General features: G+C 44.8%; 1 protein-coding gene across 1 annotated transcript in view; it reads left to right on the plus strand.

Annotated features, from left to right (window-relative positions):
- Positions 1–7,915, plus strand: part of LOC119360915 — a 49,049-nt gene that overhangs the window by 39,180 nt on the left and 1,954 nt on the right. The gene's annotated exons all lie outside the window — the stretch shown is intronic.

Here is a 7,915-nt window from a genome sequence, read left to right on the forward strand (position 1 = left end):
TTCGTGCTTCCAAAAAGCGACCCGCTCAATCATCACCGTTGCATTCAGATCATCCCCAAACATCTATAAAATATCTCTGTTTTCTTTATTGGACTCCCTAGCCTATTTTTTTCCCGTTCGTCTGATTTCGATCGGAGGGGCTAGTTTCCCTACCCAATTCTTACCTGCTATATATAGCAGATGAAACCCTACCTAAACTAGTCCAACCCTAAAACCTAGGGAGCTTGTCCGGTCGCGCCGCCGCCACCTCCCACCTCGGGATCCCTCCAAATCCCATCTGACCAATCCTCTCGCGCAGCCACTTCAAGCCAACCAACTCGTGCAACCCTGGCCCCGCTTGATCTGGTTCGAACCAAGGCAGCAGCCCCTCGCCCGAGCCTCTCCTCTGTTCCCGTCGCTGCCGGCGATGAGCCGCAGCTCGCCGGGGCACCCAAACGCCATCAGCAACGAAGCCAGCAGGACCCGTCTCCTTCCCCCGTGTTTCTCCTTCCTCCTGTTTCTCTCTCCCTCTTCCCTCGCCTCACGTCTCTCCCTGTTGGCTGTCTAGGGAACAGCCATGGTCGCCCGATGGAGCTCCGGGTCAAGCCATGTCGCCGCCGCCGTCCTGGAGCTTCTTCGCCGCTGGTGCCCGTCTTCAGCGCCCCAAATCCAGCCGGCGTCTGCTCCTGCATCGAGCAGGGGAGCAAGGAGGAGGAACCCCCAGCTCCCGTCGCCGTCTTGTTCTGTTCGTCGTCGTCTTCGTCCGATCGGACGAGGCCCTATGTCTCTGGCATCGTCCCCGCCTCCAGGTCGTCGCTCCTCCGCCCGCCGCCATCTTCTTCTCGGAGCGCATCCTCCTTACCTCGCCTCGTCCGCACCAAGCCTCGGTGACCCCTCCTGGACCGAGCCTCCGCTGGCCACCTCTGCCTCGAGCTGCCGGAGATCGCGCCCGCCGCTTCAAGTCCCCTCTGCGTCCCACGCCGCCGCGGCTCTGTTTCCAGTCGAGCAGAGGACGCCCGCTCGTCTTGCCCGTTGACTGTGTGCCGCCCGCGTTGGCCTATCCAGCCACTGGCCCAGCTCCAGGCACTCCCGCACCGCATCAGGCCAGATCTGCCAGCTCCCTGGAGCCCAATGTGAGCAGCGCAGATCCATCTATTTCGGCCCGGCTACATTTTTTTCCCCTGCTGATGATTTTTCTATTTGTCCAATGCATGCATAATTACAGGAATGCCACTGTTTTGTATTGTTAATAACTAAACATGCATGCATCCAAATTAAACAAACTATATATGTAAAATGCTTAGAATTTCATCTAGTTTCATAATATGCCATTTTCATCCATGTTTAAAATGTTTAACTTGTTGTTTGTTTAAATTTGCTAACATGCCATGTTAAAATGCTTTATTTCATAACTAAATAGCCGTAGCTCCAATTTTAATAAACTTTATATGTAAATGGGGTGGAAAAATGCCTAGATTAACTTGGTGCACTCATCTTTAATGTTTAACAACATTAAAATATGGTTTAGGGCAGAACAGTACCAAATCTAAAATATGCACATGGGGATTTTCCGGACTTGTTGTTTATTATTCCGGCTCATTTAAATTTGCCTAAATAGATGACTTTATTATGTTTCACATCTTGCCATGTTTAACAACATTTAATATTGTTGGGTACATAACCGAGATCAAACTAAATAATTGCATGTGGTGTTTTGTCAATATGCAACTCGTTGCATATTGAGCTCCACTTAATTTGTAGTATTGCGTGTTGCAGTTTGCCATGCCATGCCTCTTTGAACTGGACATGCATCATACTTGATTGTGCATCATGCCATGATTATGCTTGTGTGTTTACCATGTTGTTTGTTTCTTTCCGGTGTTGCTTCTTAGTTCCGGTAATGTTGCGATTGTGAGGATTCGTTCGACTACGTCCGCTTGTCTTCTTCATGGACTCGTTCTTCTTCCTAGCAGGATTTCAGGCAAGATGACTGCTACCCTGGATCTCAATACTATCATTGCTATGCTAGTTGATTCGTTCTATCGCTATGTTGCGCTACCTATCACTTGTTCTTCAAGCCTCCCAAATTGCCATGAACCTCTAACCTTTGACACCCTTCCTAGCAAACCGTTGCTTGGCTATGTTACCGCTTTGCTCAGCCCCTCTTATAGCGTTGCTAGTTGCAGGTGAAGTTGAAGATTGCTCCATGGTGGACAGGATTTTGGTTGGGATATCACAATATCTCTTATATTATTAATGCATCTATATATTTGGTAAAGGGTGGAAGGCTCGGCCTTATGCCTGGTGTTTTGTTCCACTCTTGCCGCCCTAGTTTCCGTCATACCAGTGTTATGTTCCCGGATTTTGCGTTCCTTACGCGGTCGGGTGATTTATGGGACCCCCTCGACAGTTCGCTTTGAATAAAACTCCTTCAGCAAGGCCCAACCTTGGTTTTACCATTTGCCTCACCACCACCTATATTTCCCTTGGGAGTAATTAACCCAAGGGTCATCTTTATTACAGCCCCCCCGGGCCAGTGCTTGTCTAAGTGTTGGTCCGAACCAGAGCCACTTGCAGCGCCACCTCGGGGAAACTCGAGGGCTGGTTTTAGTTGTACGTAGTGTTCATCCGGTGTTGCCCTGAGAACGAGATATGTGCAGCTCCTATCGGGATTGTCGGCGCATCGGGCGGTCTTGCTGGTCTTGTTTTACCATTGTCGAAATGTCTTGTAAACCGGGATTCCGAGTCTGATCGGGTCTTCCTGGGAGAAGGTCTATTCCTTCGTTGATCGCGAGAGCTTGTCATGGGCTAAGTTGGGACACCCCTGCAGGGTATAATCTTTCGAAAGTCGTGCCTGCGGTTATTGGCAGATGGAAATTTGTTAATGTCCGGTTGTAGATAACTTGACACGAGATCCGAATTAAAACGCATCAACCGTGTGTGTAGCCGTGATGGTCTCTTCTCGGCGGAGTCCGGGAAGTGAACACGGTTTCTGGGTTATGTTTGACGTAAGTAGGAGTTCAGGATCACTTCTTGATCATTGCTAGCTTCACGACCGTTCCGCTTGCTCTCTTCTCGCTTTTATTTGCGTATGTTAGCCACCATATATGCTTAGTCGCTGCTGCAACCTCACCACTTTAATCCTTCCTTCCCTTTGAGCTTTGCTAGTCTTGATACCATGGTAATGGGATTGCTGAGTCCTCGTGGCTCACAGATTACTACAACAACAGTTGCAGGTACAGGATTCATGCGATGATCATGACGCGAGAGCGATGCTTGCTTGCGTTGAGTTCTTCTTCTGCTTCTTTGATCAGGGGATAGGTTCCAGGTCGGCATCCTGGGCTAGCAGGGTGGATGTCGTTTGAGTTTCTATTTGTGTTTCATCTATAGTCGGATGATGCTCTGATGTATTGTGATGTTGTATTCGTGTGGCATTGTATGCCTTATGTATGTATCCCATCTATTATGTAATGTTGATGTAATGATATCCACCTTGCAAAAGTGTTTCAATATGCGGGTCTATCCTTGGTGGGACCTTCGAGTTCCTTTTGGATAGGGTCGCATTTTGGGCGTGACAAGTTGGTATCAGAGCCTCGACCGACCATAGGAGCCCCCTTGATTGTTGGCCGTTGTTGAGTCTAGAAGAAAACTATTTTGAGTCTTAGGATTATATATATCGGAGAGTAGGATTCTTTTTACTCCTCAGCCCCTTCGTCGCTCTGGTGAGGTCTCCCGACGTAGATGTTTTGACTTTCCTCTCCTCAAATTTCACTAAAATTTTTTTAGGATCACGCGGGTATCTTGGAATCGTTCCGATGGTTTTGTGACGAGAACATTGTTCTTGGTGCCTCCTGTCTATTTATGTGGCTTTGACCCGGGGAGTCGAGCTCTGAGGTGTTGTCGTCACAATTTTATCGTTGCAGTTCTGGAATACCTGAGATTTGCCGACATCGAAAATCTCTTTTATGCAGTTGTTGGTGAGATAACCCCGATAACCCAGTACTGGGGCGAGCTCGGGAGTATTGCCATAGCTCGTATAACGGATGCTTTTCGAAGGTTGAGGTACACGATTTCCGAAGGTTTCTTGGTTATGTGTTGACGGATGGATACAGCTTGGATGTAGGTATTGTTAGTTTGGGTGATATATATTGCTTCTCCTGTATCCCCAACACCAGATTGCATAACCAAAAAGTTTCGGGAGTTTTATAGGTGGGAATTCAAGTAGCTCCTAGAATATCTTTTCGACAGATGCATGATATGAGATTGGGGTTCGACGTCTAGTGGTCCGCCTTTCCACGGTCGTTTTTACAGTGGTCTCGTTGTGTCTTAAAGAACCCTTGGCTATGCTGGTTCGGGGACACTTCGTATGTCATGTGCACTGCCTTGTACGTGATGGTATTGTACAATCGAGCCCGTGTGGGCCCCACCACGAAAACTTCGGATGAAATCTCTATCATATGTTTGTTCCGGCTTATTCTGCAAGCCAAATCCTTTGTTTTTGTTTTATTTGTGGTATTCGAGTTGCTTCAATGTCAAGTGTTGAATCCATACCTTTCCTAAACGGTGTTCTCATATTGCTATGTGAATACTAATCCTTTTGATCATTGAGGTTGTCATGTTAATTCTTTTCCAACTGGTGCGCTTCTCTTCGAGATGATCCCATCATTCTCCCCATCCGCAAGATCAATTCTAAGTTTTCTCAACGGTGTTTGTTCCGTTTTCCCAAGTTGCCTTTGTTTTCCCGCCCTCCCACCCTTTTTCTTCATGGACTCAGATATCTTAATCAAGCATCCATCTTATGGATGTGAAGTTTCTCCATTCATTTCCCGTCAATATTCTAATCCGGTGATCCCTCGTGAAGATGCTCAACAGTTTCAAGTTCATCAATCTTCATCCTCGTATTCTTTTTCGGTGGATCCAATTCAAGCTTTCAGTGTCGATCATATCCTTTCCTCGTTTCAAATATTTTTTCTCATGCCGGTGTATCTCTTGATCATTCACCTCTCGCTTACCATTTGTTTCGGTGTGCTGAAGATACCTCAAAAGTTTCGTGTTATCATTCCTAATCTGTTCAAGATGTCTCGAGGTTGTTATCTCTTTTGAATCATTTAATTCAACCGGTGCAATTTCCCTTTCTAGTAATTTTTCGAAGGTGTATCTTTTGAGTGGGCCCTAACCCACAGGTCTTTTCCCAGGATCTTACCTGACTCTTCTAATTTTCCTTGAGCCATTCCCAAATTCTTTTCCAAGTTTGACGTAAGAATGAATTCTCATCAGTCACATGCCTTTTCCAAGATCGATTTCAAATCATTTCATTGTTGGCTCAACCTCTTCGCTTGTCATCATACCGGAGTATCTCAGTAATTTTGCTGGTGTTTCTCGTCATCATTCTCAACATTTGAAGACCGAAGAAGAGTTTTTCCTCTAAATCTTGGCCATTCTCTTGAAGATTCATGGTTCTAGCTTGATGCCATCCTCTCATAATTGTTTTCGATTGTGAGAATTTTTTTCATCCATCCGAAGCAATTCAAGAGACTTTTCAGATTGATTCTCCGTAGCCCATCATCTCAGAATTATTCATTCAAGCTTTCAGCTCTCGTTCTCCAAATCTTACCGGTATCGTTCAAATACCTTCTAATCAGTTCATGATTTCTTTGTTCTCATGTATCTAAATCCCCTCAAGTATCTTCATTCATTTTCCAATTCTTCCTGGTGTTTCTTTATCTTTTCTTCGTTCATTTTCAATTCTTACGGTGGTTCATTCAAGATTCCTCTTCCTTTGTTATCATATCAATTCATTCATTGTTAACAAATCCAACCGGTGGTTCCATCAAGACCTTCCCAAGTTTATGCTATATCTCTCTTAATTCTTTCTACGAGAATAAGTAGTATGCCAAATCCGTTGCTTGTCATAAATTTAAATTGGTGAAGGATACGCATACCGTAATTCTTATTCTTGTTTCATCCAAGTGATTAATTCCTTCTTCCGGAGATTGTTCATGATGAAGTAATTCTCGGTTCTAGTATTCATCTTTTCTTTTCGGAGTTCCAAGTTCTCTCGATTATATCATCGCAAAGCTCCATCTAAATCATCGCAAGGCTTCACCTTGTTCTTTCAACTTCTCTTCCTTTCTATCATCCTTTTATTACCAGAGCTCTTCATTGAGGCTCTACATGGTGGTTCGTCAAGGATTCTTTTCATTCTTCAATTGTTCTTCAAGATTTCTCTTGAAGTTAAGATCCGCCAAGCTATACTCAAAATTAAACACGGTGCTAAACACATGTCTTGTTTTGAGGAGCTCAAGTATTCTTCATCTTGCATTCCAAAGTGCAATTCTTTCTACCTTATCTTTTGAGATGGTGTTATATCATTCTTGACAGTTTCCCTTCAAGTTTTATGATTCGCAAGTTGTCAAGAATGAGATATGGTAAAACCATCATTTTCTCTCCGATCATGAATTGTTTCAACCCATATTAATCTCTTCGTTGGAGTTATCTCGTGTCATATTTCACCTAAAGCCTTCCCTAAGGAATGTTGCTATTGTGGTGCTTATCAATGATCCAGGTTTTTTTCTCCTATCCTCTCGGCAAAAGGAGTTGTCATCTTCTTGTTGTCCTCAATCCAATCTATTGTTTCCGTTAGTGGCAGAATTTCGCCTCAATTTTGGGATGTTTTCCATAAGCCCACTACAAGCTTATTCTTTTCGTTGTTGGTTTTCCAACAACCTCGTTGTAACCATCTTGGAAGGATGCTTTCCAAGCTCACTTGTGGCAGAAGTTGGCTTTTTCTCCTACATTCTGTTATTCCAATGATCTATCTTCTATTCTTTCTTTCGGAGGCATTGTAATGTTGCTCTTTTCACTCATCATCTCAATTGTGAGGATTGTGTTCTTTTCTCTCTTATCCATTTAACCGGTGTGTCGTGTTTTCATTCGAGTTCTCTCATCTTATCAAGTTTTGCCTCCTTCCTCAACCGGAGTGCTGTCTGAAATCTTTCTTACCCCTTGTGCCATTCTTTCAATAGTTCCGGAGGTAGTGTGTTGTTGATCTCATCAAGTATCCTCTCATCTTGTAAGTTCATGTTCTATTCCTTCCATGCTCAACCGGAGTGCTGCCCAAATTCTTCCTCTCCTCCATCTAGTTTTAACCGGAGTGGTTTCAATATCTATCTTATCACTAAACCTCTTGGTTCTCGTCGTATCCCTTGTTCCTCTTTTCTAACGGAGTGTTTTCAACTTCGCTCATCTTCGTTGTATTCTTCCTTTCATTTTGCTCAACCTCTCAAGGTTCGTGGTTTCACTCATTGGTCGAAGAAGGAACTTAGTTTTACCGCTTATCTTCCTCTTCCTTTTCCCTACGGTGCCATCCTAGATCTCGGGACGAGATCCTCTCGTAGTGGTGGAGTGTTGTAACGCCCCGGATACAACTTTCCATATTCGTAACTCGAACTCTTGCCTTTTCTGGAGATGCTATATGATATTTCCTTCGTGGTTGGGTTTTTGTCGTTTGTTTTGCATTTTGTTCTTGTTATGCATCTCATCTCATAGCATCATGTGCATCGCATCCATATGTTTTCATAAAACTTGCATCCGTTCGGGTTCCACCGGTTCTCTCCGTTGTCCGTTCTGAGCCCGACCACACTCGCACGCGCCCGCGGCACCTCCGAAATATTATTTTATAAGTGGCATAAAAATGTTCTCGGAATCGGTTGCAACTTGTCGTGCGGTCTTATTATAGTGTAGACAGGCCGCCTGCCAAGTTTCATCGCATTCGGAGTTCGTTTGACTTCCCAACCGTTATATTTATAACCGCAATATAGCCGGTCTATCATCGGACGTTTTCGGTATCCGGAAACCGTGCCGGGCCGCACTTCATCCCTCTCTTCTCAGCCCAAGGCATTCTACACAGCCCCCTAGGTCCAACATACCCCCCCCC

The sequence above is a fragment of the Triticum dicoccoides genome, chromosome 2B, assembly GCF_002162155.2.
Source record: "Triticum dicoccoides isolate Atlit2015 ecotype Zavitan chromosome 2B, WEW_v2.0, whole genome shotgun sequence".
In the NCBI taxonomy this organism is placed as follows: domain Eukaryota; kingdom Viridiplantae; phylum Streptophyta; class Magnoliopsida; order Poales; family Poaceae; genus Triticum; species Triticum dicoccoides.